At 41.2% G+C, this 447-nt stretch overlaps 1 protein-coding gene across 1 annotated transcript in view; it reads left to right on the top strand.

Annotated features, from left to right (window-relative positions):
- The window catches only part of LOC119587711, a gene marked incomplete in the record, with an annotated part of 56,547 nt that overhangs the window by 51,234 nt on the left and 4,866 nt on the right, over positions 1–447 (top strand).

Consider the following 447-nt stretch of genomic DNA (forward strand, 5'->3'; position numbering starts at 1 on the left):
CTTGTTTATATACGCATGCACACACGTAGATTAGCTTTACATAAGACAAATTCTACCAGTATAGATAACTTGAGCCAACAGAGCAGCCAGCATCCTTTCCCACGTGTCCTGCGGTCACGCCCTTATGTTATGTAATCCTCTTCACTCGGGACACCACGTTTGCTACAGCGGGATGGAAGCCTACTTACAGTGAGAACTGTTATGTGTAATCTTCTTTAATTATTTTCTTGTTGATGTTGGTATTTATTTCATCTCATAACCTACTTCCACTCGACCGGATAATGTGAAACGCTGCGGGATCTTTCCGTAGAGTTTTTTCTCCCTAACTTCTGGCTGTCTCGTAGAATTATAAAATTTAAGGTGAAGCTTGGGTGATATAGAAGTAGCATGGCGTCTTTTTTTATTATTATTACCCCCGAGGGCACATCCTTCAACCTTTAAGAGATC

Source organism: Penaeus monodon, chromosome 23 (genome assembly GCF_015228065.2).
Source record: "Penaeus monodon isolate SGIC_2016 chromosome 23, NSTDA_Pmon_1, whole genome shotgun sequence".
NCBI classification, from domain to species: Eukaryota; Metazoa; Arthropoda; class Malacostraca; order Decapoda; family Penaeidae; genus Penaeus; species Penaeus monodon.